Source organism: Xiphophorus hellerii, chromosome 13, assembly GCF_003331165.1.
Source record: "Xiphophorus hellerii strain 12219 chromosome 13, Xiphophorus_hellerii-4.1, whole genome shotgun sequence".
Classification (NCBI taxonomy): Eukaryota; Metazoa; Chordata; class Actinopteri; order Cyprinodontiformes; family Poeciliidae; genus Xiphophorus; species Xiphophorus hellerii.
This window is the reverse complement of record NC_045684.1, coordinates 22,111,939-22,123,173: the sequence shown is the minus strand read 5'-3', so window position 1 is coordinate 22,123,173 and position 11,235 is coordinate 22,111,939. Positions and strand designations below refer to the sequence as shown.

At 42.8% G+C, this 11,235-nt stretch overlaps 1 long non-coding RNA gene across 1 annotated transcript; it reads left to right on the top strand.

The window, feature by feature from the left end:
- The first annotated feature begins 9,521 nt into the window (after positions 1–9,521).
- Positions 9,522–10,757, top strand: LOC116730760 (uncharacterized). Its single transcript, XR_004341406.1, has 3 exons — positions 9,522–10,128; positions 10,358–10,418; positions 10,715–10,757. It is a non-coding gene; the product is annotated as an uncharacterized LOC116730760 (long non-coding RNA).
- The last annotated feature ends 478 nt before the right edge of the window (positions 10,758–11,235 follow it).

The window sequence follows — 11,235 nt, the reverse complement described above, 5'->3', positions numbered from 1 at the left end:
TGAACCTCACCTGACACCTGCAGAAATTGCTTTGGCTCTGAACCGGTCTGGTGTGGGCCAAATGCGGTATTTCTGTAGCTCCTCTGGATCACATCTGGCTCAGCTCCATTCCAGATCCACACCAGTTACAAACCATTGGACACAGGCACAGGTTAGTTTACTTGCAGATCCGAGTCAAATTCTCACCTATAGTTGGTCCAGAGCTGGCACAAATAACTTTTGCTGTCAGGGTAGACAAATATGGATTTTCTATCCATATTTGGATTTTTTTTTTATGCTGGTTGTTAAATGAAAGAGGCATATATAAGTGCATTCATCTATCCACTCAGCTAGGAATTCATCAATAAATCAAGAGCAAAACTCTTAACTTTTTTTGTATTTTTTTCCCCAACTACCTGGCAAAAAAAAAAAAAAAAAAAAAGATCTTTGAAATTTTAACCCCACTCTCCTTCACCTGACATTTGGTTTGATCCAACTCGCTCCATAAAGATTGTTTTGCCTGATTGTACACAGCTTACAGCAATGGGCAGAAAAGGTAACATGAGCCAAATTAGTTCAACTATTTAAAGTGTTATATCAGTTCTGCATCTTTCTCACTTACCAGAAAAGAGATAAAATAAGGTAGAAAACCTTTCACAGCTTAGCAGCTGTAGGCTTGTAGACACATGATCCTCTTCTAACTAAGCCTTGAAATAACACAACATTTTATGACGGTCCTGCGTCATTGAGAGACTGAACTGCAGGAACTGTTATTCATGAATGAACTGCATTAACAGACTTTGGTTCCAGAAGAAGAAAGAGGATGAGTTTAGTTTTTTTCTGTCCGTCCGTCCGTCCGTCCATCCAGTTCTATGTTTGAAGCTTTAGCTCTAACCACCAAATCTGCCGGAATCACGCACAGAAAGAGCAAGACTCCACGGGAGCACAGATGCTTTTAAACACAACAAGCAAGTTTTATTTAGAATTTGACCTGTAAGCAGCTACAAGTCGCCCCACAAAGAGCGTTTGCTATCCTCACAGAACTGTTTAAACCTGGCGGCAGAGTAAATTGCACACACACGCTGGTTTCCCCCATTCACACATAAACAGACACCTCTGCACTCTGCTGGGATTATCATGCATGATGCCTCTCAGACTGAATGGCTGGTTTCACACTGACAGCCTGGTGATCTCTTGTCTTTGTCTGCCTTTTGAGAACCACTGAAGCTCCCTCCATCGCGCTCGCACACTCGAACCTACTTTTCCTTCCCCTCTGTGTATGCAAATCTCCGCCTAAGTGTTGGTGTGTCACAGGAAGGCAGAGCCAGGCAGGCAGGCAGGCAGACAGACAGAAGCCGCAAAAGAGAGAAAATGAGCATTATGTAAGACGGGAAATCCAGGTCAGACAGTAGATTCATCCTTTTGTTTTGCAAGCTGAATGGGTTCCACGGTGCATTTAACACCAAAGAGCTTTACTGCAGGTATGTTTTTTTTTTGGGACATCCAAAGCTATTCATGGCTGAATAATAACCATAACAACAATGAGAGTTCAACATTTTCATGTAAATGTGGAAACTTTCACTCCAAAGCACTTGGGGGATTTTTTTTTTGTTATGTTTGACGCATCTGGGCCCAAAATTGATATCAGCATTGCTTTGAAAAGGTTTCCGTATCTCTTGCGTTTCATGGGCATTTTTCCCACATGTCATAAAATGCACATTATTACTGGAAAAAAAATGATGTGTTTATGTGACTGACCAACACAAAGAAAAATACAGCTGAAATATAGCCTCTGTTACTCTGATACCCATAAAAAATATGCATCTAATTGCCTTCAGTAGGCACAAAATAAGTGAACAGGACGTGTAATTCGGACCTTCTTTACTCTGAAAAGTACCAAAAGTTGTATATTGTAGATAACCATTGAGCAGTATGACGACGAAAATGTGAGGGCAAGACATCTTGGAACGATGAGCTAATGTACCCGCCCCCCCGCAGCCAGTGGACCAATCAACAGCTGACTTCAAATTGTAGTTTCTAATGTGTATGCGGACACAATTTACGGGTTTTCAATGTGCAGGTGTAGAAATCTAACTTGGTCACAGTTACCATGCAAAGCTGCTGTTACGGGTTTTTTTTATTCTATGTTACATGTTACCGCAGGCGATCAGCCCTATGACAAACACAAGAAAGTTTCTGTAATAATATAAAGAAATGCAACACACAGCCTGAGCAATCAGGCAATGTCTGACATCGAAGCATGTTTAACCGTTGGAGTTGGCCAGTCAAAGTTCTGACATAAATCCAGTTGTGAATCTGTGAAAAAGATCAAAATTCGACTCCCTATTCAGTCCGACTGACTTAAGTCCCTGGATTTTGAAAGTCGTTAAGGACATATGTAACAGAGAGAAAAGTGTGTATGAATGTGTATGTGAATTTTGCCCAAAATAATAATAATAGTGTGTATGTGTTTGTAATGAGATTGTTGTATCCATGTGTTTGGAGCCACCTAGTGGTGTGATGAGTGACTGCATGCAACGGGTCCTTCAGACGCTCTCGCGGCTTCCCCCACCAGAATTCTGAGGAGCGCTGGTGGAGGTAGGTGCGAGAGAGGCAGCTCTTCGCTATTGTTTTTACTTGGGGCCATATTTTTCTAGTTCAACAATTAACGAAATACTGTAAGATCATTTAACAATTACAAATATAATTTATAAAGTTTTCTTGTGGTTGGGCTGGAAAAGTATGACCCTATGAGTGGGAGCTACGCCAGTTGGTGTTTGTGGCTGACCGTTCAGTCACGACGTTAACTGTGTCTTTTGTTTTTCAGCTGTTGGACCACTTGCATGCAGTCAATCACATTGTGAGAATTTCATTTTATATCACACTAGGTGGGTTCAAAGTGTAAATTTATGAATGTGTATATATATTTAAAGAAAAAAATTGTTTTGTGAATGTAACTGTTAAATGTTAACTGTTAACTGCTGTAGCGGTTGTCTGTTATTTTACTGTTTGATTTTTGGAATAGGAATGTTTTGTTTTGTTTTTGAAGAATTGTTAAACTATACGATCACATCTAAAAAAGAAAAAAAAAAAGAAAAATAAAGAATTCTGAGGAGCGCTGGTGGAGCTGTTGGACCACTTGCATGCAGTCAATCACATTGTGAGAATTTCATTTTATATCACACTAGGTGACAACAACCAACCAAGACTATACTGGCGTTGTGAAAAGCAAGAAGGGTTACACTGGTGCCGTGACTCCGTGATCCCTGATCGGCTTGATGCTGTTCGCCCGGGTTGCTGTGTCATCTACCTACAAGCTGCCTCTTCACTTCAAGACGTGTCAACACACCTGTGTTACAAGGTTAAAGGACTGAGAGGAGAATATTTATTGCCAATAAGTGACTGATTTTTACTCGAGTGTGTTTTATTTTCATTACTCCATTTTGTAATGGCAGAAAGATTCCAACCAAACGTTGAAAATGTGAACAGTCAACCCTCCTTTGGGAGAGGTAGAGGTGTAATGGGTCTCACTTTAGAGTCAGGAGTGGCAGTTGGGTCGGATTTTTGTGCCTCACCCATGTTACCTGCAAGTAATAGGCCTCAGGGATTAGCTTTCTATCCAGCTGAGACACCTATGGGACAGATGTCGTTGGGGGGCCCGAGCCACTCTACATTTAATGCTGGCCATGACTTACAAATATTAAATGACATGATTTATCAGTTAGGTTCACAGATTGGAGAGTCCATTGCAAATAGATTGTTGTCTTCTGGTGTTGTTGAGGAAAAAGAAACCCAAAATGCCACCTGTTTGAAACAAGATGGTGCACATATTGGAGACACTTCTGTCTTTGATAGTCAAAAATTCAATATCATTGTAAAATCAGAAACACCACCACCAATTTTTAGAGGTGAGAATACTGACAAACATACTGTTACTGAGTGGGTTGAAATGATGAGAGGTTACTTTAGAAGGCAGAACTATAATAGTTCTATACAAACAGAGGAGATTATGGGGAGGCTAATGGGCAGAGCCAGAGATGTGGTTAAGATTGGTCTTAAAAGTGACCCTTTTTTAAATGCTACATGCTCCCCAGATGTAATTTATAACATGCTGATTCAATACTTCAGTCACACATCCTCCTGTCTGCCGCTGCAAGACTTCTACTCCACACTGCCATTTCAAAAAGAGGACGCCTTTGACTACTGGATTCGCCTCAACAAAGCTGCAGATATGGCTGAAGAAGGTTTAAAGCGTCAGGGGAAACAAACTGACGATATGAGCAGTGAAATTGCTAAAATGTTTGTAAAGCACTGCCCTGATGCAGAACTGGCTTCAGTATTTAAGTACAAGCAAATACATGAATGGACCTCAAAAGACATTCAGGAGAGGCTAGATGAGCACCAGAGAGAGCGTGTGTCCAGGATCAAAACACCAATCCACAAACCATCTGCAGCCCCACTGTTCTGCTATGACACACACGTTGAATCCCAAGTCTCTGGTGGTGCACAAAGATCAAATAATGTTTTGTCCTCTTACAATGTACAGCCTGCCTCTGAGGCTCCACCAAATTCATGTTCTCCTGTGATGGTACAGAACCAGCAGCTGGCCACTACATTAGATTCCCCTTCTTCACAGTCTTACATTCCTGCCCTGCAATCTGCAAAGCAGAACAGCCAGTTCTCACAAGTGCAGTGCCAACCTTTCGCTCCAGTCCCACAAAGTCAGCCGTTCAGTCTGCCACAAGAAGGTGCCATGCTTGGAGAGATGATGTCTATGCTCAGGCAGGTACTTGATAAAGTTCAGGTTGGTGGCCAGGTATCATCTGCTCGCCACAAGCGCACATGGGGTCGAGCCAGACCTGTTATAAACTGTCGCATATGCAATGATGACAAGCACACCACTGAAGCCCACTGCCGTTCAGACCGCCTTTGTTTCACATGCTTCAGCCCTGACCACATGAGGCGCTCCTGTCCAAACAGAGCTGTCCCAACAGAAAATGTGCAGGGAAACTAAGTGACCTGTGCCTGGAGGGAGGCCGCATGGGTCAAAGTGATTCCTCCCACATACTTGATGCTGCTGAACTGTACCAAAATATTCAAAGAATAAATGAGTCTGAGAATATTATTATGCAAGACACACAAAAAGTCAAAAAAAGTGACAGTTTATTTTACACAAATGTCAAACTTAATGACAAATTAATTCTTGGTGCCATGCTAGATAGCGGCTCGATGGCATGCTCTTTGAGCGACGTAGCCTTACAGTCAATGATTAATGCTGGTGTTGTAATCTCTCACCAGGAGGCTACCAACATTGTATTTGTGGGATGTGGTGGTTCTAGAGTAAGACCGACCTCAATAGTGGATCTGAATATGGAGATCTATGGATGCCAGTTGTCGGTCCCCACCTTTGTAGTGAAAAACCAACAGACTGATCTGCTTCTGGGCTCCAATGTCATCAGGCGACTATTGCACCTGTTAAAGAAAGACTCCTCCTACTGGGCAGCAGTTTCCACACCTCACATAGGTCTCCCAGAACTCGAGGAGTTCCTCTCTCTTCTTGCTGGCCTGGACCGTTGGTCTGGTGAGAATGTCCCAGACAAAGTTGGCACAGTGAGATGTAACACAGCTGTTACTCTGGAGGCTGGCACTGAGTATCTTGTATGGGGCAAACTTCCCAAGGGCACAAAGTTATCACCTGGTTTGACTGTGATGTCTGAGCCCACGTCATCACATTCCGCTCCCCGTGGCATTTTGGTGGCGAGAGCTGTGATACCACTCTGGGGAGACAGGTTAGTCCCTCTCAAGATTTTAAATGCTTCCAGTGGTCCTGTCACCATACGTAAGAATGCTAGACTGGCCGATATATACACCTGTCTTGCTATGGAGGACCTAGATATACAAGATGTAACATGCTCATATCAAGCTACCTCTGTCAAACGCACTGAAGTTGATTCTGCAATAGAAAACAATGACAATATACAGGAAAGACTGAGAAGTGCTGGTCTGGGGGATCTGGACCTACAGTCTTGTGATGTGTCAGATGATTGGCGGAGAAAACTAGCAGATCTAGTGATCAGTTATGAGGATGTCTTCTCCCGCCATCACTTAGACTGTGGAGAGGCAAAAGAATTTGTACACAGGATCCGGCTCACAGATGAGAGACCCTTTCGGCTGCCCTATCGCCGCGTGCCTCCTGCTGAGTACCAGAAACTCCGTCAAGTCCTGAATGAGATGGAGGAGAAAGAAATTATACGAAAATCAACGAGTGAATTTGCCTCACCTCTTGTCCTCGTTTGGAAAAAGAACGGTGATTTAAGGATCTGCACAGACTTCAGATGGCTCAACAGACGGACCCTGAAGGATGCTCATCCCCTACCACATCAGGCTGATTGCTTGGCTGCCTTGGGAGGAAACATGTTCTTTAGCACAATGGACCTCACGTCTGGCTTTTACAACATGCCACTCCATGAAGATGACCGTAAATACTCTGCCTTTACAACACCCATGGGGTTGTATGAATACAACAGACTTCCCCAAGGCCTGTGCAACAGCCCAGCCAATTTTATGAGGATGATGACCTCAATATTCGGTGACCAGAACTTTCTCAGCCTGCTATGTTACCTCGATGATTTGCTGGTGTTTGGACCATCTGAGGAGGTGGCTCTCGAGAGGTTAGAGATGGTGTTCGGTCGTCTCCGTTACCATAACCTCAAACTGGCTCCAAAGAAATGTTGGCTGCTGAGAAGATCTGTGAAGTTTCTTGGTCACATAATTGACAAATCTGGTGTTTCTACAGATCCTTCTAAAGTTGAGTCCATCAGCAACATGCTCATTACAGATCTCATGGAGCCAGATGGTATCACTCCATCCCATTCATGCATCCGATCATTTCTCGGCATGGTCAACTACTACCAACATTTCATCCCAAACTATTCTGCAATTGCCAGACCACTGTTTGACCTACTGGTTGGTGCAAAACAGAAACGCAAACCAAAGATACCCACCAAGCGAAAACTCTAGTTCCGCAAACTGACTCCAGCTGATTGGACAGACGAGCATCTCTCTGCATTCATGGAGCTTAAAGCAGCTTTGGTTAACTCAGTAATTCTGGCCCACCCAGACTTTAACCGCCCATTTGTCCTGTCTACCGATGCATCACTAGACGGTTTGGGTGCAGTCCTCTCACAAGTCCAAGAGGGCGAAAGTGTGGCTCGTCCAATAGCATTCGCTAGCAAGTCTCTCACACGCGCTCAAAAGAAATATCCAGCCCACCGTCTTGAGTTTTTAGCACTGAAATGGTCGGTGTGTGACAAATTTAGCCACTGGCTGAAAGGACATGTATTTACAGTGTGGACAGACAACAACCCACTCACCCACATTCTCACAAAGCCACGTCTGGATGCCTGTGAACAGCGATGGGTGGCAAAGCTGGCTTCTTACGTCTTTGATATTAAATATATCCCTGGCTCTAAAAATGTGGTGGCAGATGCCTTAAGTCGCCATCCCTTTGTCAAATCTACTGTGGGAAGGAGGCTGTTGCAGAGCCCATACAGCCAGCTACTTAATGAGGCCCTCCCTGTTTCATCTGGTTCAGTACAAGAGGCTTTCAGACAGTCAAATGTCAAAGACCAGGACTCCAACGTGTTGCACTTACCTGACAGCACAAAGTTTCAGTCCTTCACAAAAGATGATGTTCATGCTCTTCTTGAGACACACAGTGCATGGGAGTCTGCTGCTAGAGTACGAGCTGTTGACACCCTTGAACATCTGCCCCAACTGATCCTCCCATCTCAAGATGATCAACCTGTGTTTTCAGAAACTGTACTGAGAGAAAAACAGCATAATGATCCTGTGTTATCAAGAGTGTTATACTATGTTAATCGTGGCCGTCGTCCGTCAAGAAGAGAAAGGTCGAATGAACAAACAATGGTCATTAAATACCTCAAACACTGGGAGAAGTTTGCTGTGTCCAATGACATCCTCTACAGACTGTCTAAAGACCAAATTACCCGTAAGAGACGCCACCAGTTCGTGGTCCCTTATTCTCTCAAGGCTGATGTTCTCAAAGGGATACACGACAATGCTGGTCATCAAGGGCAGTTCAGAAGTTTGGCTATTGCTCGTCAGAGGTTCTTCTGGCCCCATATTGACCGTGATGTCAAAGAGTATGTTCGCCAGTGTCCCAGATGTGTCATCGCAAAGTCCCCTGATCCAGATGGTCGAGCACCTCTTGAGAGTATAAAAACATCTGCACCACTGGAGATTGTGTGTATAGACTTTTGGACAGCGGAGGATTCTAACAACAAGTCTATTGATGTGCTGGTTGTAACTGATCATTTCACGCGGCTTGCTCAGGCCTTTCCTTGCCGTGACCAATCTGCAAAACAAGTGGCGAGGCAGCTTTGGGACAAGTACTTTTGCATCTATGGTTTTCCTGAGAGAATCCATTCAGACCAAGGCCCATCCTTTGAAAGTCAGCTCATAAGCGAACTGTTGAAAGTTGCTGGTGTGAGAAAATCCCATACGACCCCCTACCATCCAATGGGTAACGGCAGTGTGGAACGCTTCAACAGAACACTGGGAAACATGATAAGAGCACTTGCACCAGATGCAAAACAGAATTGGCCAAAACAACTTCAGACATTGACCTTCATGTACAACTGCACAGTCAATGAAACCACAGGCTATGCCCCTTTTTATCTGATGTATGGGAGAGTGCCACGCCTCCCTGTTGACGTGCTTTTTAAGAACATTCTTCAAGATCCTGAAATTGGTGGATATGATAAGTATGTACTGTCCCTGACTAAAGATCTTCAAGATGCTATGGCCATAGCTCAAAATCATGCAAACAAGGAACAAGATCGACAGGCTGTTCTCTACAATCGCCAAACTAAAGGGAAATCTATTGGGGTTGGCGACCGTGTTTTAGTATCAAACAAGCGTGAAAGAGGCAAACGCAAAACTGCTGACCGCTGGGAGTCTACTGTGTACACCGTTGTGGGCGTGAACCCTACAACTCACACATATCAAGTAAAACACCCCACCACCGGTCAAGTTCGAGTTGTGCATCGTAACCTCTTGATGCTAGTGAACTTCCTTCCTGTTGATACATCCAGTCAGCCTGTTGACTCTGCTGCCCTCACAACTGAAAGCTCTGACATTAACTCTATTTCAGATGTTCTGGGATCAGTCATGCAGGAAAATGATTCAAGAATCAGAACACAAGACTGGGTCAGCTCCCTATCTGATGAGCCCCTTGATGTTGCCCCTGTGAATGACTCTGATGGAGATGTTGTCTCTGCAGCACAGGCAGACGGGGAATCTCTGTTGCCCCCTAGTGAGATGGACTGTGACAATAATCCCTCAAATGCTTCAGTTGACACACAGAGTGTTTGTCCACACACTTCACTAGTTGCTCAGTCTGTTACTGACACTGACCATGACACTATTTACACAGTCAGAACCCGTGTTGGTAGGATAGTCAAGCCTGTCAATAGACTGATCCAGGTGATGACCAACATAGCTGTTAACGACGATGCTAGTCAGCTTTTTGACAGGGTTTCTAATTCAGTTTTTCAAATGTTCCAGCAGAGACATTTATAGTAATAGGTTCTTTTGTAAACTGACCTTTCCTTGTTCTGAGTTTATTTATTTATTTATTTTAGTAGTGTATATCACCACTGTTGGTACAGGTCCAGGTTTAGGGACCCCATCTACTTTTTGGGCATGGATTATGTGGGATGTAGGCTGCATCCTGCTTCCAGGAGCTGGCAAGGAATAAGGCGCCATTTTCTTGCCACTTCATCCTTTGTAAAGGATACTATTTCAGTTGGACTTTGTATATCCATATCAGCCAATTCATGTGATTTATTTATTCATTTATTTATTTTCCGTTATGGTGATAATTCTGCACTTTAATCATTTTGGTCAAAATTCAGCAGGGGTGGGTGTAACAGAGAGAAAAGTGTGTATGAATGTGTATGTGAATTTTGCCCAAAATAATAATAATAGTGTGTATGTGTTTGTAATGAGATTGTTGTATCCATGTGTTTGGAGCCACCTAGTGGTGTGATGAGTGACTGCATGCAACGGGTCCTTCAGACGCTCTCGCGGCTTCCCCCACCAGAATTCTGAGGAGCGCTGGTGGAGGTAGGTGCGAGAGAGGCAGCTCTTCGCTATTGTTTTTACTTGGGGCCATATTTTTCTAGTTCAACAATTAACGAAATACTGTAAGATCATTTAACAATTACAAATATAATTTATAAAGTTTTCTTGTGGTTGGGCTGGAAAAGTATGACCCTATGAGTGGGAGCTACGCCAGTTGGTGTTTGTGGCTGACCGTTCAGTCACGACGTTAACTGTGTCTTTTGTTTTTCAGCTGTTGGACCACTTGCATGCAGTCAATCACATTGTGAGAATTTCATTTTATATCACACTAGGTGGGTTCAAAGTGTAAATTTATGAATGTGTATATATATTTAAAGAAAAAAATTGTTTTGTGAATGTAACTGTTAAATGTTAACTGTTAACTGCTGTAGCGGTTGTCTGTTATTTTACTGTTTGATTTTTGGAATAGGAATGTTTTGTTTTGTTTTTGAAGAATTGTTAAACTATACGATCACATCTAAAAAAAAAAAAAAGAAAAATAAAGAATTCTGAGGAGCGCTGGTGGAGCTGTTGGACCACTTGCATGCAGTCAATCACATTGTGAGAATTTCATTTTATATCACACTAGGTGACAACAACCAACCAAGACTATACTGGCGTTGTGAAAAGCAAGAAGGGTTACACATAGCCCCGAACCATCAAAAAATTACTTAAATAATATACCTTGAATTTTATTGTTCTAATGTGGCGGGGTCTGAGGGGTAAATGCTTTTTTTTTGGACACATCACATAGAGAACAACATATTTAATAATCAATTAATAACTTATGACAAACAGTTTAAACAGCAGTGGAAATATTGGTAGATGTTGCTCTGCTTCAGAGGTGCACTGTGCATAAAACTATAAATACATATGACTCTTTCACCTTTGTTAATATCCGTTTTATGCTTCAAAGTGTGATTTTCAAATATAAGGATATACATATTTCATTTAAGCCCGTGTTGCGTGAGTCGACAAAATTACAATTAAGCCTTTTGTGGCTGGTAAATGTATTTTATTATTAAATCCCTGCATTGCTTTAGAAGCTAGCAGTATAATAGGAAATGTCAAAGAAAAGTTTCAAATGTGTCACTTGCTAAAGAAACTTGG